This window comes from Garra rufa, unplaced genomic scaffold, assembly GCF_049309525.1.
Source record: "Garra rufa unplaced genomic scaffold, GarRuf1.0 hap1_unplaced_002, whole genome shotgun sequence".
Classification (NCBI taxonomy): Eukaryota; Metazoa; Chordata; class Actinopteri; order Cypriniformes; family Cyprinidae; genus Garra; species Garra rufa.
This window is the reverse complement of record NW_027394277.1, coordinates 8,362,472-8,386,513: the sequence shown is the minus strand read 5'-3', so window position 1 is coordinate 8,386,513 and position 24,042 is coordinate 8,362,472. Positions and strand designations below refer to the sequence as shown.

The 24,042-nt window shown below is 37.8% G+C and overlaps 26 non-coding genes across 26 annotated transcripts; all 26 read left to right on the top strand.

Annotated features, from left to right (window-relative positions):
* Positions 1 to 458: 458 nt before the first annotated feature.
* On the top strand, positions 459 to 577 carry LOC141306111 (5S ribosomal RNA). The gene has a single exon (XR_012345072.1). It is a non-coding gene; the product is annotated as a 5S ribosomal RNA (ribosomal RNA).
* Positions 578 to 1,330: 753 nt separating this feature from the next.
* LOC141306110 (5S ribosomal RNA) lies at positions 1,331 to 1,449 on the top strand. Its single transcript, XR_012345071.1, has one exon. It is a non-coding gene; the product is annotated as a 5S ribosomal RNA (ribosomal RNA).
* Positions 1,450 to 1,533: 84 nt separating this feature from the next.
* Positions 1,534 to 1,652, top strand: LOC141306109 (5S ribosomal RNA). The gene has a single exon (XR_012345070.1). It is a non-coding gene; the product is annotated as a 5S ribosomal RNA (ribosomal RNA).
* Positions 1,653 to 2,405: 753 nt separating this feature from the next.
* On the top strand, positions 2,406 to 2,524 carry LOC141306953 (5S ribosomal RNA). The gene has a single exon (XR_012345909.1). It is a non-coding gene; the product is annotated as a 5S ribosomal RNA (ribosomal RNA).
* An 84-nt stretch (positions 2,525 to 2,608) lies between these two features.
* Positions 2,609 to 2,727, top strand: LOC141306108 (5S ribosomal RNA). The gene has a single exon (XR_012345069.1). It is a non-coding gene; the product is annotated as a 5S ribosomal RNA (ribosomal RNA).
* An 84-nt stretch (positions 2,728 to 2,811) lies between these two features.
* LOC141306107 (5S ribosomal RNA) lies at positions 2,812 to 2,930 on the top strand. The gene has a single exon (XR_012345068.1). It is a non-coding gene; the product is annotated as a 5S ribosomal RNA (ribosomal RNA).
* Positions 2,931 to 3,683: 753 nt separating this feature from the next.
* On the top strand, positions 3,684 to 3,802 carry LOC141306106 (5S ribosomal RNA). The gene has a single exon (XR_012345066.1). It is a non-coding gene; the product is annotated as a 5S ribosomal RNA (ribosomal RNA).
* An 84-nt stretch (positions 3,803 to 3,886) lies between these two features.
* LOC141306105 (5S ribosomal RNA) lies at positions 3,887 to 4,005 on the top strand. The gene has a single exon (XR_012345065.1). It is a non-coding gene; the product is annotated as a 5S ribosomal RNA (ribosomal RNA).
* An 84-nt stretch (positions 4,006 to 4,089) lies between these two features.
* LOC141306103 (5S ribosomal RNA) lies at positions 4,090 to 4,208 on the top strand. Its single transcript, XR_012345063.1, has one exon. It is a non-coding gene; the product is annotated as a 5S ribosomal RNA (ribosomal RNA).
* A 753-nt stretch (positions 4,209 to 4,961) lies between these two features.
* Positions 4,962 to 5,080, top strand: LOC141306102 (5S ribosomal RNA). The gene has a single exon (XR_012345062.1). It is a non-coding gene; the product is annotated as a 5S ribosomal RNA (ribosomal RNA).
* Positions 5,081 to 5,833: 753 nt separating this feature from the next.
* Positions 5,834 to 5,952, top strand: LOC141306100 (5S ribosomal RNA). The gene has a single exon (XR_012345061.1). It is a non-coding gene; the product is annotated as a 5S ribosomal RNA (ribosomal RNA).
* An 84-nt stretch (positions 5,953 to 6,036) lies between these two features.
* Positions 6,037 to 6,155, top strand: LOC141306099 (5S ribosomal RNA). Its single transcript, XR_012345060.1, has one exon. It is a non-coding gene; the product is annotated as a 5S ribosomal RNA (ribosomal RNA).
* A 6,597-nt stretch (positions 6,156 to 12,752) lies between these two features.
* LOC141307512 (5S ribosomal RNA) lies at positions 12,753 to 12,871 on the top strand. The gene has a single exon (XR_012346465.1). It is a non-coding gene; the product is annotated as a 5S ribosomal RNA (ribosomal RNA).
* Positions 12,872 to 18,775: 5,904 nt separating this feature from the next.
* On the top strand, positions 18,776 to 18,894 carry LOC141306098 (5S ribosomal RNA). The gene has a single exon (XR_012345059.1). It is a non-coding gene; the product is annotated as a 5S ribosomal RNA (ribosomal RNA).
* Positions 18,895 to 18,978: 84 nt separating this feature from the next.
* On the top strand, positions 18,979 to 19,097 carry LOC141307080 (5S ribosomal RNA). The gene has a single exon (XR_012346036.1). It is a non-coding gene; the product is annotated as a 5S ribosomal RNA (ribosomal RNA).
* A 753-nt stretch (positions 19,098 to 19,850) lies between these two features.
* Positions 19,851 to 19,969, top strand: LOC141306097 (5S ribosomal RNA). Its single transcript, XR_012345058.1, has one exon. It is a non-coding gene; the product is annotated as a 5S ribosomal RNA (ribosomal RNA).
* An 84-nt stretch (positions 19,970 to 20,053) lies between these two features.
* LOC141306096 (5S ribosomal RNA) lies at positions 20,054 to 20,172 on the top strand. The gene has a single exon (XR_012345057.1). It is a non-coding gene; the product is annotated as a 5S ribosomal RNA (ribosomal RNA).
* A 753-nt stretch (positions 20,173 to 20,925) lies between these two features.
* On the top strand, positions 20,926 to 21,044 carry LOC141306095 (5S ribosomal RNA). The gene has a single exon (XR_012345055.1). It is a non-coding gene; the product is annotated as a 5S ribosomal RNA (ribosomal RNA).
* Positions 21,045 to 21,128: 84 nt separating this feature from the next.
* On the top strand, positions 21,129 to 21,247 carry LOC141306960 (5S ribosomal RNA). The gene has a single exon (XR_012345917.1). It is a non-coding gene; the product is annotated as a 5S ribosomal RNA (ribosomal RNA).
* Positions 21,248 to 21,331: 84 nt separating this feature from the next.
* Positions 21,332 to 21,450, top strand: LOC141306094 (5S ribosomal RNA). Its single transcript, XR_012345054.1, has one exon. It is a non-coding gene; the product is annotated as a 5S ribosomal RNA (ribosomal RNA).
* Positions 21,451 to 21,534: 84 nt separating this feature from the next.
* On the top strand, positions 21,535 to 21,653 carry LOC141306093 (5S ribosomal RNA). Its single transcript, XR_012345053.1, has one exon. It is a non-coding gene; the product is annotated as a 5S ribosomal RNA (ribosomal RNA).
* An 84-nt stretch (positions 21,654 to 21,737) lies between these two features.
* LOC141308242 (5S ribosomal RNA) lies at positions 21,738 to 21,856 on the top strand. The gene has a single exon (XR_012347164.1). It is a non-coding gene; the product is annotated as a 5S ribosomal RNA (ribosomal RNA).
* An 84-nt stretch (positions 21,857 to 21,940) lies between these two features.
* LOC141306091 (5S ribosomal RNA) lies at positions 21,941 to 22,059 on the top strand. Its single transcript, XR_012345051.1, has one exon. It is a non-coding gene; the product is annotated as a 5S ribosomal RNA (ribosomal RNA).
* Positions 22,060 to 22,812: 753 nt separating this feature from the next.
* Positions 22,813 to 22,931, top strand: LOC141306089 (5S ribosomal RNA). The gene has a single exon (XR_012345050.1). It is a non-coding gene; the product is annotated as a 5S ribosomal RNA (ribosomal RNA).
* An 84-nt stretch (positions 22,932 to 23,015) lies between these two features.
* On the top strand, positions 23,016 to 23,134 carry LOC141306088 (5S ribosomal RNA). The gene has a single exon (XR_012345049.1). It is a non-coding gene; the product is annotated as a 5S ribosomal RNA (ribosomal RNA).
* An 84-nt stretch (positions 23,135 to 23,218) lies between these two features.
* On the top strand, positions 23,219 to 23,337 carry LOC141306087 (5S ribosomal RNA). The gene has a single exon (XR_012345048.1). It is a non-coding gene; the product is annotated as a 5S ribosomal RNA (ribosomal RNA).
* The last annotated feature ends 705 nt before the right edge of the window (positions 23,338 to 24,042 follow it).

The window sequence follows — 24,042 nt, the reverse complement described above, 5'->3', positions numbered from 1 at the left end:
GAGCTCACCTTTCCATTCACCACCTGCAAACTTTGGATTACACTTTCTGTGGATTGTATATACACCGGTGGACACTCACATTGGACTTATCAACACACTGGGATTCTTGGACTGTTTTTAGGGTATGGACAAATGAACTGTATTCTTTTAACAGCGTTTACCTCGTTTTATCGTGTTGTTTTAAAGTCTTTTATGTGAACCTTGTAAATAAACCAAATCTATTTAAACCAATCTTCTTTTATGTCTCATTCTTTTAACCACTAGTCATCTCTCACAGTTAAATCTGATCCCATTTTAGTCTTGTAACTCGGCTGATAAGGCCGATTGTTACACTTGGATGGGAGACCGCCTGGGAATACCAGGTGCTGTAAGCTTTTGCCTTTTCTTCACTATTTATATAATATGCTGGCTTTTACGGAGGCTGATCTTTAAATAGCCCACTTTTTGGAGCAGCCCTCGCTTACGGCCATACCGCGCTGAGAGCGCCCGATCTCGTCTGATCTCGGAAGCTAAGCAGCGTCGGGCCTGCTTAGTACTTGGATGGGAGACCGCCTGGGAATACCAGGTGCTGTAAGCTTTTGCCTTTTCTTCACTATTTATATAATATGCTGGCTTTTAGAAAGACGTGTTTTACCGCTCTATTTATTACAATCATTTAAATGTATTATAGAGTTTTAAGTGTTTTACATGTTTTTTAGGCCATTTTATTACTCTTAACATTTTAAGTGAGTGTGTGTCTTTAAAAAATGGATGGTTGGCCTGCCATGTGACTAGACACATGACAGGAAGCAGGAAGTACAACTGTATAAGAGAGCAGCATGACAAACAAAGGACAGTCACCAAACTGTTGGATTGAGGAGTTGCTAATTTTAGAGCTCACCTTTCCATTCACCACCTGCAAACTTTGGATTACACTTTCTGTGGATTGTATATACACCGGTGGACACTCACATTGGACTTATCAACACACTGGGATTCTTGGACTGTTTTTAGGGTATGGACAAATGAACTGTATTCTTTTAACAGCGTTTACCTCGTTTTATCGTGTTGTTTTAAAGTCTTTTATGTGAACCTTGTAAATAAACCAAATCTATTTAAACCAATCTTCTTTTATGTCTCATTCTTTTAACCACTAGTCATCTCTCACAGTTAAATCTGATCCCATTTTAGTCTTGTAACTCGGCTGATAAGGCCGATTGTTACACTTGGATGGGAGACCGCCTGGGAATACCAGGTGCTGTAAGCTTTTGCCTTTTCTTCACTATTTATATAATATGCTGGCTTTTACGGAGGCTGATCTTTAAATAGCCCACTTTTTGGAGCAGCCCTCGCTTACGGCCATACCGCGCTGAGAGCGCCCGATCTCGTCTGATCTCGGAAGCTAAGCAGCGTCGGGCCTGCTTAGTACTTGGATGGGAGACCGCCTGGGAATACCAGGTGCTGTAAGCTTTTGCCTTTTCTTCACTATTTATATAATATGCTGGCTTTTACGGAGGCTGATCTTTAAATAGCCCACTTTTTGGAGCAGCCCTCGCTTACGGCCATACCGCGCTGAGAGCGCCCGATCTCGTCTGATCTCGGAAGCTAAGCAGCGTCGGGCCTGCTTAGTACTTGGATGGGAGACCGCCTGGGAATACCAGGTGCTGTAAGCTTTTGCCTTTTCTTCACTATTTATATAATATGCTGGCTTTTAGAAAGACGTGTTTTACCGCTCTATTTATTACAATCATTTAAATGTATTATAGAGTTTTAAGTGTTTTACATGTTTTTTAGGCCATTTTATTACTCTTAACATTTTAAGTGAGTGTGTGTCTTTAAAAAATGGATGGTTGGCCTGCCATGTGACTAGACACATGACAGGAAGCAGGAAGTACAACTGTATAAGAGAGCAGCATGACAAACAAAGGACAGTCACCAAACTGTTGGATTGAGGAGTTGCTAATTTTAGAGCTCACCTTTCCATTCACCACCTGCAAACTTTGGATTACACTTTCTGTGGATTGTATATACACCGGTGGACACTCACATTGGACTTATCAACACACTGGGATTCTTGGACTGTTTTTAGGGTATGGACAAATGAACTGTATTCTTTTAACAGCGTTTACCTCGTTTTATCGTGTTGTTTTAAAGTCTTTTATGTGAACCTTGTAAATAAACCAAATCTATTTAAACCAATCTTCTTTTATGTCTCATTCTTTTAACCACTAGTCATCTCTCACAGTTAAATCTGATCCCATTTTAGTCTTGTAACTCGGCTGATAAGGCCGATTGTTACACTTGGATGGGAGACCGCCTGGGAATACCAGGTGCTGTAAGCTTTTGCCTTTTCTTCACTATTTATATAATATGCTGGCTTTTACGGAGGCTGATCTTTAAATAGCCCACTTTTTGGAGCAGCCCTCGCTTACGGCCATACCGCGCTGAGAGCGCCCGATCTCGTCTGATCTCGGAAGCTAAGCAGCGTCGGACCTGCTTAGTACTTGGATGGGAGACCGCCTGGGAATACCAGGTGCTGTAAGCTTATGCCTTTTCTTCACTATTTATATAATATGCTGGCTTTTACGGAGGCTGATCTTTAAATAGCCCACTTTTTGGAGCAGCCCTCGCTTACGGCCATACCGCGCTGAGAGCGCCCGATCTCGTCTGATCTCGGAAGCTAAGCAGCGTCGGGCCTGCTTAGTACTTGGATGGGAGACCGCCTGGGAATACCAGGTGCTGTAAGCTTTTGCCTTTTCTTCACTATTTATATAATATGCTGGCTTTTACGGAGGCTGATCTTTAAATAGCCCACTTTTTGGAGCAGCCCTCGCTTACGGCCATACCGCGCTGAGAGCGCCCGATCTCGTCTGATCTCGGAAGCTAAGCAGCGTCGGGCCTGCTTAGTACTTGGATGGGAGACCGCCTGGGAATACCAGGTGCTGTAAGCTTTTGCCTTTTCTTCACTATTTATATAATATGCTGGCTTTTAGAAAGACGTGTTTTACCGCTCTATTTATTACAATCATTTAAATGTATTATAGAGTTTTAAGTGTTTTACATGTTTTTTAGGCCATTTTATTACTCTTAACATTTTAAGTGAGTGTGTGTCTTTAAAAAATGGATGGTTGGCCTGCCATGTGACTAGACACATGACAGGAAGCAGGAAGTACAACTGTATAAGAGAGCAGCATGACAAACAAAGGACAGTCACCAAACTGTTGGATTGAGGAGTTGCTAATTTTAGAGCTCACCTTTCCATTCACCACCTGCAAACTTTGGATTACACTTTCTGTGGATTGTATATACACCGGTGGACACTCACATTGGACTTATCAACACACTGGGATTCTTGGACTGTTTTTAGGGTATGGACAAATGAACTGTATTCTTTTAACAGCGTTTACCTCGTTTTATCGTGTTGTTTTAAAGTCTTTTATGTGAACCTTGTAAATAAACCAAATCTATTTAAACCAATCTTCTTTTATGTCTCATTCTTTTAACCACTAGTCATCTCTCACAGTTAAATCTGACCCCATTTTAGTCTTGTAACTCGGCTGATAAGGCCGATTGTTACACTTGGATGGGAGACCGCCTGGCAATACCAGGTGCTGTAAGCTTTTGCCTTTTCTTCACTATTTATATAATATGCTGGCTTTTACGGAGGCTGATCTTTAAATGGCCCACTTTTTGGAGCAGCCCTCGCTTACGGCCATACCGCGCTGAGAGCGCCCGATCTCGTCTGATCTCGGAAGCTAAGCAGCGTCGGGCCTGCTTAGTACTTGGATGGGAGACCGCCTGGGAATACCAGGTGCTGTAAGCTTTTGCCTTTTCTTCACTATTTATATAATATGCTGGCTTTTACGGAGGCTGATCTTTAAATAGCCCACTTTTTGGAGCAGCCCTCGCTTACGGCCATACCGCGCTGAGAGCGCCCGATCTCGTCTGATCTCGGAAGCTAAGCAGCGTCGGGCCTGCTTAGTACTTGGATGGGAGACCGCCTGGGAATACCAGGTGCTGTAAGCTTTTGCCTTTTCTTCACTATTTATATAATATGCTGGCTTTTACGGAGGCTGATCTTTAAATAGCCCACTTTTTGGAGCAGCCCTCGCTTACGGCCATACCGCGCTGAGAGCGCCCGATCTCGTCTGATCTCGGAAGCTAAGCAGCGTCGGGCCTGCTTAGTACTTGGATGGGAGACCGCCTGGGAATACCAGGTGCTGTAAGCTTTTGCCTTTTCTTCACTATTTATATAATATGCTGGCTTTTAGAAAGACGTGTTTTACCGCTCTATTTATTACAATCATTTAAATGTATTATAGAGTTTTAAGTGTTTTACATGTTTTTTAGGCCATTTTATTACTCTTAACATTTTAAGTGAGTGTGTGTCTTTAAAAAATGGATGGTTGGCCTGCCATGTGACTAGACACATGACAGGAAGCAGGAAGTACAACTGTATAAGAGAGCAGCATGACAAACAAAGGACAGTCACCAAACTGTTGGATTGAGGAGTTGCTAATTTTAGAGCTCACCTTTCCATTCACCACCTGCAAACTTTGGATTACACTTTCTGTGGATTGTATATACACCGGTGGACACTCACATTGGACTTATCAACACACTGGGATTCTTGGACTGTTTTTAGGGTATGGACAAATGAACTGTATGCTTTTAACAGCGTTTACCTCGTTTTATCGTGTTGTTTTAAAGTCTTTTATGTGAACCTTGTAAATAAACCAAATCTATTTAAACCAATCTTCTTTTATGTCTCATTCTTTTAACCACTAGTCATCTCTCACAGTTAAATCTGATCCTATTTTAGTCTTGTAACTCGGCTGATAAGGCCGATTGTTACACTTGGATGGGAGACCGCCTGGGAATACCAGGTGCTGTAAGCTTTTGCCTTTTCTTCACTATTTATATAATATGCTGGCTTTTACGGAGGCTGATCTTTAAATAGCGCACTTTTTGGAGCAGCCCTCGCTTACGGCCATACCGCGCTGAGAGCGCCCGATCTCGTCTGATCTCGGAAGCTAAGCAGCGTCGGGCCTGCTTAGTACTTGGATGGGAGACCGCCTGGGAATACCAGGTGCTGTAAGCTTTTGCCTTTTCTTCACTATTTATATAATATGCTGGCTTTTAGAAAGACGTGTTTTACCGCTCTATTTATTACAATCATTTAAATGTATTATAGAGTTTTAAGTGTTTTACATGTTTTTTAGGCCATTTTATTACTCTTAACATTTTAAGTGAGTGTGTGTCTTTAAAAAATGGATGGTTGGCCTGCCATGTGACTAGACACATGACAGGAAGCAGGAAGTACAACTGTATAAGAGAGCAGCATGACAAACAAAGGACAGTCACCAAACTGTTGGATTGAGGAGTTGCTAATTTTAGAGCTCACCTTTCCATTCACCACCTGCAAACTTTGGATTACACTTTCTGTAGATTGTATATACACCGGTGGACACTCACATTGGACTTATCAACACACTGGGATTCTTGGACTGTTTTTAGGGTATGGACAAATGAACTGTATTCTTTTAACAGCGTTTACCTCGTTTTATCGTGTTGTTTTAAAGTCTTTTATGTGAACCTTGTAAATAAACCAAATCTATTTAAACCAATCTTCTTTTATGTCTCATTCTTTTAACCACTAGTCATCTCTCACAGTTAAATCTGATCCCATTTTAGTCTTGTAACTCGGCTGATAAGGCCGATTGTTACACTTGGATGGGAGACCGCCTGGGAATACCAGGTGCTGTAAGCTTTTGCCTTTTCTTCACTATTTATATAATATGCTGGCTTTTACGGAGGCTGATCTTTAAATAGCCCACTTTTTGGAGCAGCCCTCGCTTACGGCCATACCGCGCTGAGAGCGCCCGATCTCGTCTGATCTCGGAAGCTAAGCAGCGTCGGGCCTGCTTAGTACTTGGATGGGAGACCGCCTGGGAATACCAGGTGCTGTAAGCTTTTGCCTTTTCTTCACTATTTATATAATATGCTGGCTTTTACGGAGGCTGATCTTTAAATAGCCCACTTTTTGGAGCAGCCCTCGCTTACGGCCATACCGCGCTGAGAGCGCCCGATCTCGTCTGATCTCGGAAGCTAAGCAGCGTCGGGCCTGCTTAGTACTTGGATGGGAGACCGCCTGGGAATACCAGGTGCTGTAAGCTTTTGCCTTTTCTTCACTATTTATATAATATGCTGGCTTTTACGGAGGCTGATCTTTAAATAGCCCACTTTTTGGAGCAGCCCTCGCTTACGGCCATACCCCCACCTGAGGCGCTAGAGAGCAAACAGGAAGTGAGTTGGCAGTTTGTAGTGTGCAGTAGGTGAGATAGGCTCACCATTTTTCTGGGTGTTTTTTCACATTTATTTTGTTTGTTTTTTAGTTAGAAGGAGTTTTTTTTTTGAGGAAGGTTTTTTTTAACCCCAAACAGGTCTTTCTGTTTGGGGTTTGAGACAACCAAAATATGGATTTAATGGACAAAGAACACGGACTGGTAAAACAACATGAGATGGGAAATGCGGAACCAGGATTTGTTGCAGACATAACTGAAAGGAATATAAATGAAAGACATGGAGAAAACAATAATGAAACGTGGGCGACGGTGGTTTCAAGGAGGAAACAAGAAAGAAAAACAACTGGACAAGAACGGAAAGGAGATCTACAATCAACTGAAGGTATTGGAATTGAGAAAGAAGTTGGAGAAAAAAGAAATGTTTTATCTCAACGACAACAAATGATACAGAAATTAAGCAAACAAACAAGGTATCAGAGGGAATACAAGAAAGAAGCAACATTAACAATGACTGTTAAAGATATAGAAAATATAACAATACTAATGATAATTAAAGCAGTTGAAGAGAAAGTTGGAATGGGAAAATTGATCGGACTGAGAAGAAAAAATAATTATGATTTTGAAATGACTATGGAAAGTGAGATGGACTGTGATTTGCTGTTGAATGGAATAATGATAAACGGACAAGAATGTGAGATAAGGAAATTGTGTGCAACAGAAAGAATGGTGTCTTTCTTGAGTCTGCCCAGCTATATTGAAGATGAGGAAATCAGTCAAAAACTAATCAATTGGGGTGTAACTCCCATTCTACCACTAAGAAGAAGATATCATCCCGGGACAACGGTGGCAGACGGAACACGATTTTTGAGGGTAAAGTTTCCACAAGAGGTGACGTCTTTACCATACAACACAAGCTTCAGGACTGAAGAAGGAGTGCAGTACTTCAGAGTGATTCACGATAATCAAGTGAAGACATGCAGGATCTGTGTAAGTCCGGAGCATGAAAAAAAGGACTGCCCACAATTCACATGCAGAAATTGTCTTGAGCAGGGGCATTATGCGCGAGACTGTAAAGTCCCGCGGTGCCAAGGCTGCCAAAAGACAATGTTAAGATGCAGATGCGAGATAGAAGACGAGGAAAATGAAGATCCAGGAATGGAAATACAAGAGGTAATGGGAGTTACAACAATTGAGAGGTTAAATGACTCACAAAGGCAGACGCAAGGAGAGGACGAGAAACAAGATGACGAGGAAGAGGAGAACAACAACATAGATGAGAATAAAGAAAAGAAGGAAGATGAAGAACAAGGAATGGAGATGGGAGGAGGAGCGAACAAAGAGGATATAAATTTGATTAAAGAAGGATTTTCTAAGGAACAGGACGATGTGGACACTAATGAACTGGACTACGAAAAAGGACAAGAAAAAGAAAAAGCTGAGGATAAGGGAATAAAGACACTGACTGAGGTAAGAGGAGCAGACAATGGGGGGGAAATTCGTGGAATGGAAAACAAAGGAAAAGAAAGACTGAATAGATGTGTAAAAACAAGAAAAGATGGCTTAGACATTCAACAGGTTCTTAAAAGGCAGAAGATAAGAAGAGAAGAGCAAAAGGAAAGACTGGAGAGGAGGAAAGCTGAAATGGGTGAAGTAAAAAATACTTTTTTGAAAGACAATGAAACGGATTGAATGGTGGTTTTTGGTTTTTCCAATCTTTTCTTTAATGAGCTCTATATCAATTGTATCGCTGAATGCTAGAGGATTATCCAAATGTCAAAAGTTTGAAAGATTAATGTGTCTGACCAAAAAATGTGATGTGCTATGTTTACAAGAAACGAAATGGGAAGATAAAATAAGTGATGAAATTAGAAAATTATGGAACGGAGAAATATATAGTAACTGTGATATGGAAAGGAAGAGAGGGGTAGCTATCTTAATAAGAAAAGGAGTATTTGAAGAAGTAAATATAGATTATAAAGACACAAAGGGAAGAATAATAATTGTTAAATTTGTGTGTAATGGAAAAGAAATGAAAGTGTGTAATATACATGCACCAAATGATGAAAGAGATAAATTTAATTTTTACAGGGATATGAATAAGTTAATAGAAAAACATGACAACATTATGGTGTTAGGGGATTTTAACACTGTAATACAGAGAATTGATGTAGATGATTCAATGGGATTTAGAAGAGATAGAGGGAGGAATGAACTACATAACATAATGGAGAAATATAATATGGTGGATGTGTGGAGAGAGAGGAATGGTATGAAAAGAGAATATTCAAGAAGACAAATTGTTGACAGAGTTCTAAAGCAAAGTAGAATAGACTTATTTTTATGTAAGAAAAAGGAAGCATATTATGTCACTAAGGCGTCTTACAAAAATTATAGTGAGAGTGATCATGATTTTTTATGGATATTGATGAATTTTAATGAGGCTGATAAAGGACCAGGGGTGTGGATATTAAATGCAGAACTTCTAAAAAATGAAATATACAGAATGGAAATAGAAAGTATAATAATTAATAGTGTAAATGAGGAAATGTATGAAATGGAAAAAGGGTTTTGGTGGGACATTCTAAAAAAAAGAATAAAAAAATTCTCAATGGAATATTCAAACAAATGGCAAAAAGTCAAAAAGATGAAAGAAAATAAGATCAAAAAAGAGTGGGATGAAGAAATGAGGAAAGTAAATGAGCATGATGAAAATATTGATAAGATAATAGAATTACAGGAAGAATTAAAGAAAATAGAAGAAGAGAAGTGTAAAGGAGCAATAATAAGAAGTAGGGCGAAAGACATTGTAGAAGGAGAAAGAAGTACGAAATATTTTTATGAATTAGAAAAAACAAGACAGAGAGCAGATATAATAAAAAGTATTAAAACAGAAGATGCGAGGATTGTAGAAGATAAAACAGGAATTTTGGAAGAAGTCAGAGAATTCTATAAGCATTTATTTACCAAAAATGAGATAGTTTTAGAAGATGAGGAATTTGTATTAAGTAAAATACAGGTTAAAGTTAATGAGGGAGACAAAGAAATGTGTGAGAGTGAGATTACGGAATTAGAAATAGGAATTGCAATTGATCAACTGAAAAATGGTAAAAGTCCAGGAATAGATGGATTAACAGCTGAATTTTATAAGGTTTTTAAAGATGTGTTATGTCCAATTTTAAATGAAATATTTATAGATAATTTTAAAAAAGGGAATTTATCGAATAGTATGAAGAAAAGTATGGTGAAAATAATTTACAAGAAAAAAGGTGATAAGAGAGACCTGAAAAACTACAGACCACTAAGCATGTTGAATACAGATTATAAAATATTAGCCAAAATTTTAGCCAATCGATTGAAAATAGTAGTACCAAATATAATTACTACAAATCAAGCATATGCTGTTCTAAAAAGAGATATTACTGATGTCATTAACAATATAAGAGATATGATATGGTACATGAAGGAGGAGAAAGAAACAGGATATATAATAAGTGTGGATTTAGAAAAGGCTTTTGATAGAGTTGAACACAAATACTTGATACATGTGATGGAGAGATTTGGTTTTGGGGAGAATTTTTTAAAATGGATAAAATGTTTATATACAGATATAAGTAGTTGTGTAAAAGTGAATGGTTTTTTAACTAAAGATTTTAAAATAACGAGATCAATCAGACAAGGGTGTCCTATGTCAGCATTATTATACACTTTAGTATCTGAAGCTTTAGGACTGGCAGTAGACCAGGAAAAGAACATAAAAGGAATACGCATAAAAGGAGAAGAATCAGAACAAAAAATATTTCAATATGCAGATGACACGACATTGTTTGTAAAAGATATTAAAAGTATGGATAAAGCAATGGAAGTTTTAGAAAGATATTGTAAAGGAACAGGGGCAAGAGTTAATAAAGAAAAAACTACATACATGAAAATTGGATTACCGAATGATCTGCTGAATAAAATGCAATTTAAGGAAGAAAAGAAGAGTATGAAAATTTTAGGTATAAGGGTTGGAGAAAATGAAAATGAAATAAGAGAAGTGGTATGGGAGGAGGTTTTAAAAGGAATGGAGAAGAGATTAAATTTCTGGAAATTAAGAGGATTATTTTTAAAAGGGAAGGTTTTAGTTATTAATTCTTTGTTTTTATCAAAAATGTGGTATGTATTGGGTTCTGTGAGTTTGCCTATATGGGTGTATAAAAAAATCAAATCTATTGTTTTAAACTTTTTATGGGAGGGGAAACCATCGAAAATTGCTTATGACACTCTAATTGGAAAGGTGGAGGAAGGAGGGTTGGGACTAATAGATCCATTAATAAGAATGAAAAGTATAAGAATAAAAACTGTTAATAAATACTGGAAACATGGGAAATATGCGTGGAAGGGTGTAATGAACTATTTTTTTAAATAAATGTGGAAAAATGGGAGATGATGTTTTATGGATGAAGCTAAAAGAAAACATGATGAACGGAATACCAGAGTTTTATAAAGAGGTTGTAAAAGCATGGGGTGATTTTAGAAAGCATGTTGTTTGTACGTCTTTTACCAGGGAAGAGATTTTAAGACAACCATTGTTTTTAAATAATCAAATTAAAAAGGGAAATGATACCATTTTTTATAAAAAATGGTTTTATGCGGGGATAAAGCAAATAAAAGATATTTTGTATGAAGTGATACCTGGTTTTGTACCGGTGCAAGTAATAAGAGACGCAATTGTAGAAAATTATGACAATGAAACTAAAACAGTCTTAGAAAAACAATACAAACAAATGAAAGAAGTAATACCGGAAGAATGGATAAATATTATAGAAGGTACAGAAGAAACAAAAGGTAATGATGGAATGATGATTGATTTTAAAAGTAATGACAAACAGCATGCTTTTAAAGATGGTATTTTAAAGATGTTTTATTCTTGTTTATGTGAAGATGTTTTTATCACACCAAAAGCAGAAGGATATTGGCAAAGATTGTACCCAAGTATGGAAACTAAGAAAATATGGAAAAATCTAAGAGCTTGGTGGAAAAGTCCAATTTTAGAAAACTTTGATTATATTTTAAGACATAATTGTTTATTAAGTGAAATGAGACTGTGTAAATTTGGAATGGCAAGTGATGCAATATGCAAGGTATGTAATAGGGAAGATGAAGGATTGATACATATTTTTTTTAAATGCACAGGGTTAAAATGTTTTATAAAAAAATTAAAAGAAATGACAAGTAAATTGGGAGTAGAACAAAGATGTATTGATGAAGAATGGGAAACAATGTTTTTATTTGGTTCTAAAGGTAATTTTAAGAATGTGTGTTTTTTAAATTTGATATTAACCATTGCTAGATTTGTAATTTGGAGCAGAAGGAATTTTGTCAAACAAAAGAAAACAAAAATACCTGTGTGCAAACTTTTTAAGGTGAAGATGTGTTTTATTTTAAATGTTTTGTTTGATTACTGTAATATGAATGAAGAGAAAGATGTTTTTGTCAAAATTTTTGTAAATGATAACCCATTTATTGAAATGACATGGTTTCGATTTAATGTATTGTTGCCAGAATGTGATTCAGACTGTTTTTAAAATGTATTAACATGTTTTAAATAAAAAAAAAAAAAAAAAAAAAAAAAAAAAGAGCGCCCGATCTCGTCTGATCTCGGAAGCTAAGCAGCGTCGGGCCTGCTTAGTACTTGGATGGGAGACCGCCTGGGAATACCAGGTGCTGTAAGCTTTTGCCTTTTCTTCACTATTTATATAATATGCTGGCTTTTAGAAAGACGTGTTTTACCGCTCTATTTATTACAATCATTTAAATGTATTATAGAGTTTTAAGTGTTTTACATGTTTTTTAGGCCATTTTATTACTCTTAACATTTTAAGTGAGTGTGTATCTTTAAAAAATGGATGGTTGGCCTGCCATGTGACTAGACACATGACAGGAAGCAGGAAGTACAACTGTATAAGAGAGCAGCATGACAAACAAAGGACAGTCACCAAACTGTTGGATTGAGGAGTTGCTCATTTTAGAGCTCACCTTTCCATTCACCACCTGCAAACTTTGGATTACACTTTCTGTGGATTGTATATACACCGGTGGACACTCACATTGGACTTATCAACACACTGGGATTCTTGGACTGTTTTTAGGGTATGGACAAATGAACTGTATTCTTTTAACAGCGTTTACCTCGTTTTATCGTGTTGTTTTAAAGTCTTTTATGTGAACCTTGTAAATAAACCAAATCTATTTAAACCAATCTTCTTTTATGTCTCATTCTTTTAACCACTAGTCATCTCTCACAGTTAAATCTGATCCCATTTTAGTCTTGTAACTCGGCTGATAAGGCCGATTGTTACACTTGGATGGGAGACCGCCTGGGAATACCAGGTGCTGTAAGCTTTTGCCTTTTCTTCACTATTTATATAATATGCTGGCTTTTACGGAGGTTGATCTTTAAATAGCCCACTTTTTGGAGCAGCCCTCGCTTACGGCCATACCGCGCTGAGAGCGCCCGATCTCGTCTGATCTCGGAAGCTAAGCAGCGTCGGGCCTGCTTAGTACTTGGATGGGAGACCGCCTGGGAATACCAGGTGCTCTAAGCTTTTGCCTTTTCTTCACTATTTATATAATATGCTGGCTTTTACGGAGGCTGATCTTTAAATAGCCCACTTTTTGGAGCAGCCCTCGCTTACGGCCATACCCCCACCTGAGGCGCTAGAGAGCAAACAGGAAGTGAGTTGGCAGTTTGTAGTGTGCAGTAGTTGAGATAGGCTCACCATTTTTCTGGGTGTTTTTTCACATTTATTTTGTTTGTTTTTTAGTTAGAAGGAGTTTTTTTTTTGAGGAAGGTTTTTTTTAACCCCAAACAGGTCTTTCTGTTTGGGGTTTGAGACAACCAAAATATGGATTTAATGGACAAAGAACACGGACTGGTAAAACAACATGAGATGGGAAATGCGGAACCAGGATTTGTTGCAGACATAACTGAAAGGAATATAAATGAAAGACATGGAGAAAACAATAATGAAACGTGGGCGACGGTGGTTTCAAGGAGGAAACAAGAAAGAAAAACAACTGGACAAGAACGGAAAGGAGATCTACAATCAACTGAAGGTATTGGAATTGAGAAAGAAGTTGGAGAAAAAAGAAATGTTTTATCTCAACGACAACAAATGATACAGAAATTAAGCAAACAAACAAGGTATCAGAGGGAATACAAGAAAGAAGCAACATTAACAATGACTGTTAAAGATATAGAAAATATAACAATACTAATGATAATTAAAGCAGTTGAAGAGAAAGTTGGAATGGGAAAATTGATCGGACTGAGAAGAAAAAATAATTATGATTTTGAAATGACTATGGAAAGTGAGATGGACTGTGATTTGCTGTTGAATGGAATAATGATAAACGGACAAGAATGTGAGATAAGGAAATTGTGTGCAACAGAAAGAATGGTGTCTTTCTTGAGTCTGCCCAGCTATATTGAAGATGAGGAAATCAGTCAAAAACTAATCAATTGGGGTGTAACTCCCATTCTACCACTAAGAAGAAGATATCATCCCGGGACAACGGTGGCAGACGGAACACGATTTTTGAGGGTAAAGTTTCCACAAGAGGTGACGTCTTTACCATACAACACAAGCTTCAGGACTGAAGAAGGAGTGCAGTACTTCAGAGTGATTCACGATAATCAAGTGAAGACATGCAGGATCTGTGTAAGTCCGGAGCATGAAAAAAAGGACTGCCCACAATTCACATGCAGAAATTGTCTTGAGCAGGGGCATTATGCGCGAGACTGTAAAGTCCCGCGGTGCCAAGGCTGCCAAAAGACAATGTTAAGATGCAGATGCGAGATAGAAGACGAGGAAAATGAAGATCCAGGAATGGAAATACAAGAGGTAATGGGATTTACAACAATTGAGAGGTTAAATGACTCACAAAGGCAGACGCAAGGAGAGGACGAGAAACAAGATGACGAGGAAGAGGAGAACAACAACATAGATGAGAATAAAGAAAAGAAGGAAGATGAAGAACAAGGAATGGAGATGGGAGGAGGAGCAAACAAAGAGGATATAAATTTGATTAAAGAAGGATTTTCTAAGGAACAGGACGATGTGGACACTAATGAACTGGACTACGAAAAAGGACAAGAAAAAGAAAAAGCTGAGGATAAGGGAATAAAGACACTGACTGAGGTAAGAGGAGCAGACAATGGGGGGGAAATTCGTGGAATGGAAAACAAAGGAAAAGAAAGACTGAATAGATGTGTAAAAACAAGAAAAGATGGCTTAGACATTCAACAGGTTCTTAAAAGGCAGAAGATAAGAAGAGAAGAGCAAAAGGAAAGACTGGAGAGGAGGAAAGCTGAAATGGGTGAAGTAAAAAATATTTTTGAAAGACAATGAAACGGATTGAATGGTGGGTTTTGGTTTTTCCAATCTTTTCTTTAATGAGCTCTATATCAATTGTATCGCTGAATGCTAGAGGATTATCCAAATGTCAAAAGTTTGAAAGATTAATGTGTCTGACCAAAAAATGTGATGTGCTATGTTTACAAGAAACGAAATGGGAAGATAAAATAAGTGATGAAATTAGAAAATTATGGAACAGAGAAATATATAGTAACTGTGATATGGAAAGGAAGAGAGGGGTAGCTATTTTAATAAGAAAAGGAGTATTTGAAGAAGTAAATATAGATTATAAAGACACAAAGGGAAGAATAATAATTGTTAAATTTGTGTGTAATGGAAAAGAAATGAAAGTGTGTAATATACATGCACCAAATGATGAAAGAGATAAATTTAATTTTTACAGGGATATGAATGAGTTAATAGAAAAACATGACAACATTATGGTGTTAGGTGATTTTAACACTGTAATACAGAGAATTGATGTAGATGATTCAATGGGATTTAGAAGAGATAGAGGGAGGAATGAACTACATAACATAATGGAGAAATATAATATGGTGGATGTGTGGAGAGAGAGGAATGGTATGAAAAGAGAATATTCAAGAAGACAAATTGTTGATAGAGTTCTAAAGCAAAGTAGAATAGACTTATTTTTATGTAAGAAAAAGGAAGCATATTATGTCACTAAGGCGTCTTACAAAAATTATAGTGAGAGTGATCATGATTTTTTATGGATATTGATGAATTTTAATGAGGCTGATAAAGGACCAGGGGTGTGGATATTAAATGCAGAACTTCTAAAAAATGAAATATACAGAATGGAAATAGAAAGTATAATAATTAATAGTGTAAATGAGGAAATGTATGAAATAGAAAAAGGGTTTTGGTGGGACATTCTAAAAAAAATAATAAAAAAATTCTCAATGGAATATTCAAAAAAATGGCAAAAAGTCAAAAAGATGAAAGAAAATAAGATCAAAAAAGAGTGGGATGAAGAAATGAGGAAAGTAAATGAGCATGATGAAAATATTGATAAGATAATAGAATTACAGGAAGAATTAAAGAAAATAGAAGAAGAGAAGTGTAAAGGAGCAATAATAAGAAGTAGGGCGAAAGACATTGTAGAAGGAGAAAGAAGTACGAAATATTTTTATGAATTAGAAAAAACAAGACAGAGAGCAGATATAATAAAAAGTATTAAAACAGAAGATGCGAGGATTGTAGAAGATAAAACAGGAATTTTGGAAGAAGTCAGAGAATTCTATAAGCATTTATTTACCAAAAATGAGATAGTTTTAGAAGATGAGGAATTTGTATTAAGTAAAATACAGGTTAAAGTTAATGAGGGAGACAAAGAAATGTGTGAGAGTGAGATTACGGAATTAGAAATAGGAATTGCAATTGATCAACTGAAAAATGGTAAAAGTCCAGGAATAGATGGATTAACAGCTGAATTTTATAAGGTTTTTAAAGATGTGTTATGTCCAATTTTAAATGAAATATTTATAGATAATTTTAAAAAAGGGAATTTAACGAATAGTATGAAGAAAGGTATGGTGAAAATAATTTACAAGAAAAAAGGTGATAAGAGAGACCTGAAAAACTACAGACCACTAAGCATGTTGAATACAGATTATAAAATATTAGCCAAAATTTTAGCCAATCGATTGAAAATAGTAGTACCAAATATAATTACTACAAATCAAGCATATGCTGTTCTAAAAAGAGATATTACTGATGTCATTAACAATATAAGAGATATGATATGGTACATGAAGGAGGAGAAAGAAACAGGATATATAATAAGTGTGGATTTAGAAAAGGCTTTTGATAGAGTTGAACACAAATACTTGATACATGTGATGGAGAGATTTGGTTTTGGGGAGAATTTTTTAAAATGGATAAAATGTTTATATACAGATATAAGTAGTTGTGTAAAAGTGAATGGTTTTTTAACTAAAGATTTTAAAATAACGAGATCAATCAGACAAGGGTGTCCTATGTCAGCATTATTATACACTTTAGTATCTGAAGCTTTAGGACTGGCAGTAGACCAGGAAAAGAACATAAAAGGAATACGCATAAAAGGAGAAGAATCAGAACAAAAAATATTTCAATATGCAGATGACACGACATTGTTTGTAAAAGATATTAAAAGTATGGATAAAGCAATGGAAGTTTTAGAAAGATATTGTAAAGGAACAGGGGCAAAAGTTAATAAAGAAAAAACTACATACATGAAAATTGGATTACCGAATGATCTGCTGAATAAAATGCAATTTAAGGAAGAAAAGAAGAGTATGAAAATTTTAGGTATAAGGGTTGGAGAAAATGAAAATGAAATAAGAGAAGTGGTATGGGAGGAGGTTTTAAAAGGAATGGAGAAGAGATTAAATTTCTGGAAATTAAGAGGATTATTTTTAAAAGGGAAGGTTTTAGTTATTAATTCTTTGTTTTTATCAAAAATGTGGTATGTATTGGGTTCTGTGAGTTTGCCTATATGGGTGTATAAAAAAAATCAAATCTATTGTTTTAAACTTTTTATGGGAGGGGAAACCATCGAAAATTGCTTATGACACTCTAATTGGAAAGGTGGAGGAAGGAGGGTTGGGACTAATAGATCCATTAATAAGAATGAAAAGTATAAGAATAAAAACTGTTAATAAATACTGGAAACATGGGAAATATGCGTGGAAGGGTGTAATGAACTATTTTTTAAATAAATGTGGAAAAATGGGAGATGATGTTTTATGGATGAAGCTAAAAGAAAACATGATGAACGGAATACCAGAGTTTTATAAAGAGGTTGTAAAAGCATGGGGTGATTTTAGAAAGCATGTTGTTTGTACGTCTTTTACCAGGGAAGAGATTTTAAGACAACCATTGTTTTTAAATAATCAAATTAAAAAGGGAAATGATACCATTTTTTATAAAAAATGGTTTTATGCGGGGATAAAGCAAATAAAAGATATTTTGTATGAAGTGATACCTGGTTTTGTACCGGTGCAAGTAATAAGAGACGCAATTGTAGAAAATTATGACAATGAAACTAAAACAGTCTTAGAAAAACAATACAAACAAATGAAAGAAGTAATACCGGAAGAATGGATAAATATTATAGAAGGTACAGAAGAAACAAAAGGTAATGATGGAATGATGATTGATTTTAAAAGTAATGACAAACAGCATGCTTTTAAAGATGGTATTTTAAAGATGTTTTATTCTTGTTTATGTGAAGATGTTTTTATCACACCAAAAGCAGAAGGATATTGGCAAAGATTGTACCCAAGTATGGAAACTAAGAAAATATGGAAAAATCTAAGAGCTTGGTGGAAAAGTCCAATTTTAGAAAACTTTGATTATATTTTAAGACATAATTGTTTATTAAGTGAAATGAGACTGTGTAAATTTGGAATGGCAAGTGATGCAATATGCAAGGTATGTAATAGGGAAGATGAAGGATTGATACATATTTTTTTTAAATGCACAGGGTTAAAATGTTTTATAAAAAAATTAAAAGAAATGACAAGTAAATTGGGAGTAGAACAAAGATGTATTGATGAAGAATGGGAAACAATGTTTTTATTTGGTTCTAAAGGTAATTTTAAGAATGTGTGTTTTTTAAATTTGATATTAACCATTGCTAGATTTGTAATTTGGAGCAGAAGAAATTTTGTCAAACAAAAGAAAACAAAAATACCTGTGTGCAAACTTTTTAAGGTGAAGATGTGTTTTATTTTAAATGTTTTGTTTGATTACTGTAATATGAATGAAGAGAAAGATGTTTTTGTCAAAATTTTTGTAAATGATAACCCATTTATTGAAATGACATGGTTTCGATTTAATGTATTGTTGCCAGAATGTGATTCAGACTGTTTTTAAAATGTATTAACATGTTTTAAATAAATAAATAAATTTAAAAAAAAAAGAGCGCCCGATCTCGTCTGATGTCGGGCCTGCTTAGTACTTGGATGGGAGACCGCCTGGGAATACCAGGTGCTGTAAGCTTTTGCCTTTTCTTCACTATTTATATAATATGCTGGCTTTTACGGAGGCTGATCTTTAAATAGCCCACTTTTTGGAGCAGCCCTCGCTTACGGCCATACCGCGCTGAGAGCGCCCGATCTCGTCTGATCTCGGAAGCTAAGCAGCGTCGGGCCTGCTTAGTACTTGGATGGGAGACCGCCTGGGAATACCAGGTGCTGTAAGCTTTTGCCTTTTCTTCACTATTTATATAATATGCTGGCTTTTACGGAGGCTGATCTTTAAATAGCCCACTTTTTGGAGCAGCCCTCGCTTACGGCCATACCGCGCTGAGAGCGCCCGATCTCGTCTGATCTCGGAAGCTAAGCAGCGTCGGGCCTGCTTAGTACTTGGATGGGAGACCGCCTGGGAATACCAGGTACTGTAAGCTTTTGCCTTTTCTTCACTATTTATATAATATGCTGGCTTTTAGAAAGACGTGTTTTACCGCTCTATTTATTACAATCATTTAAATGTATTATAGAGTTTTAAGTGTTTTACATGTTTTTTAGGCCATTTTATTACTCTTAACATTTTAAGTGAGTGTGTGTCTTTAAAAAATGGATGGTTGGCCTGCCATGTGACTAGACACATGACAGGAAGCAGGAAGTACAACTGTATAAGAGAGCAGCATGACAAACAAAGGACAGTCACCAAACTGTTGGATTGAGGAGTTGCTAATTTTAGAGCTCACCTTTCCATTCACCACCTGCAAACTTTGGATTACACTTTCTGTGGATTGTATATACACCGGTGGACACTCACATTGGACTTATCAACACACTGGGATTCTTGGACTGTTTTTAGGGTATGGACAAATGAACTGTATTCTTTTAACAGCGTTTACCTCGTTTTATCGTGTTGTTTTAAAGTCTTTTATGTGAACCTTGTAAATAAACCAAATCTATTTAAACCAATCTTCTTTTATGTCTCATTCTTTTAACCACTAGTCATCTCTCACAGTTAAATCTGATCCCATTTTAGTCTTGTAACTCGGCTGATAAGGCCGATTGTTACACTTGGATGGGAGACCGCCTGGGAATACCAGGTGCTGTAAGCTTTTGCCTTTTCTTCACTATTTATATAATATGCTGGCTTTTACGGAGGCTGATCTTTAAATAGCCCACTTTTTGGAGCAGCCCTCGCTTACGGCCATACCGCGCTGAGAGCGCCCGATCTCGTCTGATCTCGGAAGCTAAGCAGCGTCGGGCCTGCTTAGTACTTGGATGGGAGACCGCCTGGGAATACCAGGTGCTGTAAGCTTTTGCCTTTTCTTCACTATTTATATAATATGCTGGCTTTTACGGAGGCTGATCTTTAAATAGCCCACTTTTTGGAGCAGCCCTTGCTTACGGCCATACCGCGCTGAGAGCGCCCGATCTCGTCTGATCTCGGAAGCTAAGCAGCGTCGGGCCTGCTTAGTACTTGGATGGGAGACCGCCTGGGAATACCAGGTGCTGTAAGCTTTTGCCTTTTCTTCACTATTTATATAATATGCTGGCTTTTAGAAAGACGTGTTTTACCGCTCTATTTATTACAATCATTTAAATGTATTATAGAGTTTTAAGTGTTTTACATGTTTTTTAGGCCATTTTATTACTCTTAACATTTTAAGTGAGTGTGTGTCTTTAAAAAATGGATGGTTGGCCTGCCATGTGACTAGACACATGACAGGAAGCAGGAAGTACAACTGTATAAGAGAGCAGCATGACAAACAAAGGACAGTCACCAAACTGTTGGATTGAGGAGTTGCTAATTTTAGAGCTCACCTTTCCTTTCACCACCTGCAAACTTTGGATTACACTTTCTGTGGATTGTATATACACCGGTGGACACTCACATTGGACTTATCAACACACTGGGATTCTTGGACTGTTTTTAGGGTATGGACAAATGAACTGTATTCTTTTAACAGCGTTTACCTCGTTTTATCGTGTTGTTTTAAAGTCTTTTATGTGAACCTTGTAAATAAACCAAATCTATTTAAACCAATCTTCTTTTATGTCTCATTCTTTTAACCACTAGTCATCTCTCACAGTTAAATCTGATCCCATTTTAGTCTTGTAACTCGGCTGATAAGGCCGATTGTTACACTTGGATGGGAGACCGCCTGGGAATACCAGGTGCTGTAAGCTTTTGCCTTTTCTTCACTATTTATATAATATGCTGGCTTTTACGGAGGCTGATCTTTAAATAGCCCACTTTTTGGAGCAGCCCTCGCTTACGGCCATACCGCGCTGAGAGCGCCCGATCTCGTCTGATCTCGGAAGCTAAGCAGCGTCGGGCCTGCTTAGTACTTGGATGGGAGACCGCCTGGGAATACCAGGTGCTGTAAGCTTTTGCCTTTTCTTCACTATTTATATAATATGCTGGCTTTTACGGAGGCTGATCTTTAAATAGCCCACTTTTTGGAGCAGCCCTCGCTTACGGCCATGCCGCGCTGAGAGCGCCCGATCTCGTCTGATCTCGGAAGCTAAGCAGCGTCGGGCCTGCTTAGTACTTGGATGGGAGACCGCCTGGGAATACCAGGTGCTGTAAGCTTTTGCCTTTTCTTCACTATTTATATAATATGCTGGCTTTTACGGAGGCTGATCTTTAAATAGCCCACTTTTTGGAGCAGCCCTCGCTTACGGCCATACCGCGCTGAGAGCGCCCGATCTCGTCTGATCTCGGAAGCTAAGCAGCGTCGGGCCTGCTTAGTACTTGGATGGGAGACCGCCTGGGAATACCAGGTGCTGTAAGCTTTTGCCTTTTCTTCACTATTTATATAATATGCTGGCTTTTACGGAGGCTGATCTTTAAATAGCCCACTTTTTGGAGCAGCCCTCGCTTACGGCCATACCGCGCTGAGAGCGCCCGATCTCGTCTGATCTCGGAAGCTAAGCAGCGTCGGGCCTGCTTAGTACTTGGATGGGAGACCGCCTGGGAATACCAGGTGCTGTAAGCTTTTGCCTTTTCTTCACTATTTATATAATATGCTGGCTTTTACGGAGGCTGATCTTTAAATAGCCCACTTTTTGGAGCAGCCCTCGCTTACGGCCATACCGCGCTGAGAGCACCCGATCTCGTCTGATCTCGGAAGCTAAGCAGCGTCGGGCCTGCTTAGTACTTGGATGGGAGACCGCCTGGGAATACCAGGTGCTGTAAGCTTTTGCCTTTTCTTCACTATTTATATAATATGCTGGCTTTTACGGAGGCTGATCTTTAAATAGCCCACTTTTTGGAGCAGCCCTCGCTTACGGCCATACCGCGCTGAGAGCGCCCGATCTCGTCTGATCTCGGAAGCTAAGCAGCGTCGGGCCTGCTTAGTACTTGGATGGGAGACCGCCTGGGAATACCAGGTGCTGTAAGCTTTTGCCTTTTCTTCACTATTTATATAATATGCTGGCTTTTAGAAAGACGTGTTTTACCGCTCTATTTATTACAATCATTTAAATGTATTATAGAGTTTTAAGTGTTTTACATGTTTTTTAGGCCATTTTATTACTCTTAACATTTTAAGTGAGTGTGTGTCTTTAAAAAATGGATGGTTGGCCTGCCATGTGACTAGACACATGACAGGAAGCAGGAAGTACAACTGTATAAGAGAGCAGCATGACAAACAAAGGACAGTCACCAAACTGTTGGATTGAGGAGTTGCTAATTTTAGAGCTCACCTTTCCTTTCACCACCTGCAAACTTTGGATTACACTTTCTGTGGATTGTATATACACCGGTGGACACTCACATTGGACTTATCAACACACTGGGATTCTTGGACTGTTTTTAGGGTATGGACAAATGAACTGTATTCTTTTAACAGCGTTTACCTCGTTTTATCGTGTTGTTTTAAAGTCTTTTATGTGAACCTTGTAAATAAACCAAATCTATTTAAACCAATCTTCTTTTATGTCTCATTCTTTTAACCACTAGTCATCTCTCACAGTTAAATCTGATCCCATTTTAGTCTTGTAACTCGGCTGATAAGGCCGATTGTTACACTTGGATGGGAGACCGCCTGGGAATACCAGGTGCTGTAAGCTTTTGCCTTTTCTTCACTATTTATATAATATGCTGGCTTTTACGGAGGCTGATCTTTAAATAGCCCACTTTTTGGAGCAGCCCTCGCTTACGGCCATACCGCGCTGAGAGCGCCCGATCTCGTCTGATCTCGGAAGCTAAGCAGCGTCGGGCCTGCTTAGTACTTGGATGGGAGACCGCCTGGGAATACCAGGTGCTGTAAGCTTTTGCCTTTTCTTCACTATTTATATAATATGCTGGCTTTTACGGAGGCTGATCTTTAAATAGCCCACTTTTTGGAGCAGCCCTCGCTTACGGCCATACCGCGCTGAGAGCGCCCGATCTCGTCTGATCTCGGAAGCTAAGCAGCGTCGGGCCTGCTTAGTACTTGGATGGGAGACCGCCTGGGAATACCAGGTGCTGTAAGCTTTTGCCTTTTCTTCACTATTTATATAATATGCTGGCTTTTACGGAGGCTGATCTTTAAATAGCCCACTTTTTGGAGCAGCCCTCGCTTACGGCCATACCGCGCTGAGAGCGCCCGATCTCGTCTGATCTCGGAAGCTAAGCAGCGTCGGGCCTGCTTAGTACTTGGATGGGAGACCGCCTGGGAATACCAGGTGCTGTAAGCTTTTGCCTTTTCTTCACTATTTATATAATATGCTGGCTTTTAGAAAGACGTGTTTTACCGCTCTATTTATTACAATCATTTAAATGTATTATAGAGTTTTAAGTGTTTTACATGTTTTTTAGGCCATTTTATTACTCTTAACATTTTAAGTGAGTGTGTGTCTTTAAAAAATGGATGGTTGGCCTGCCATGTGACTAGACACATGACAGGAAGCAGGAAGTACAACTGTATAAGAGAGCAGCATGACAAACAAAGGACAGTCACCAAACTGTTGGATTGAGGAGTTGCTAATTTTAGAGCTCACCTTTCCATTCACCACCTGCAAACTTTGGATTACACTTTCTGTGGATTGTATATACACCGGTGGACACTCACATTGGACTTATCAACACACTGGGATTCTTGGACTGTTTTTAGGGTATGGACAAATGAACTGTATTCTTTTAACAGCGTTTACCTCGTTTTATCGTGTTGTTTTAAAGTCTTTTATGTGAACCTTGTAAATAAACCAAATCTATTTAAACCAATCTTCTTTTATGTCTCATTCTTTTAACCACTAGTCATCTCTCACAGTTAAATCTGATCCCATTTTAGTCTTGTAACTCGGCTGATAAGGCCGATTGTTACACTTGGATGGGAGACCGCCTGGGAATACCAGGTGCTGTAAGCTTTTGCCTTTTCTTCACTATTTATATAATATGCTGGC